Source organism: Nestor notabilis, unplaced genomic scaffold, assembly GCF_000696875.1.
Source record: "Nestor notabilis isolate BGI_N333 unplaced genomic scaffold, ASM69687v1 scaffold17324, whole genome shotgun sequence".
Classification (NCBI taxonomy): domain Eukaryota; kingdom Metazoa; phylum Chordata; class Aves; order Psittaciformes; family Psittacidae; genus Nestor; species Nestor notabilis.
Genome location: NW_009925374.1, coordinates 1 through 291, shown reverse-complemented (window position 1 = coordinate 291; position 291 = coordinate 1).

Sequence of the window (291 nt, the reverse complement as noted above, 5' to 3'; positions counted from 1 at the left end):
GTGCTCCCCCAGCACCTGCTGCTGAGCTCCCATCCGGGCTCCAGCTGCTCCCTCCCATTTGCTGCCCACCCCTCTGTCCCCCACCACCTGCACCCAGGGTGATTTTGGGGGGGTGGGCAGGGTCTCTCCCCCCGCCCCTTCCACACAGCACCCCCAGGCAATGCTCTGCCTCTCCCTATCACTGCCTGTACCCCCCTCTCCACCACTGTTTGCCCCACACGTCCTGCTCAGAGAGCCCTGAATACTGCCCCAAATCTTCCCCTCATAAGCCCTGGTCACCCTCCTAGCTCC